Raw genomic sequence first — 330 nt, forward strand, 5'->3', positions numbered from 1 at the left:
CAACAAAATCACTGCTATTGGGAACGACCCGTACGAGGTGCCAAATGAAAACATGTCAGACGACGTGGACAGGCTGCCTCCAGTTTCTTATTATGATATAGTTAACTGCTTAGTCAACACAGTGCCTACACAACAGAGGAGCTTTGCGAGATGAAATCCATGGACTCTTACCATCAGTGTTTCAATGGCTTTGTAAAGGACGACGTCCGAACTCTTCACGTGAATAACAAGGTTCTGGTGAAACGCAAGTAACTCCGATAAATTATACGTTCATCGTTTGTTATAGCTCGCAGATACAAGGCAAGCTACATTAGCTTAGCTGACTTGGCT

The sequence above is a fragment of the Austrofundulus limnaeus genome, unplaced genomic scaffold (genome assembly GCF_001266775.1).
Source record: "Austrofundulus limnaeus strain Quisiro unplaced genomic scaffold, Austrofundulus_limnaeus-1.0 Scaffold2, whole genome shotgun sequence".
Classification (NCBI taxonomy): Eukaryota; Metazoa; Chordata; class Actinopteri; order Cyprinodontiformes; family Rivulidae; genus Austrofundulus; species Austrofundulus limnaeus.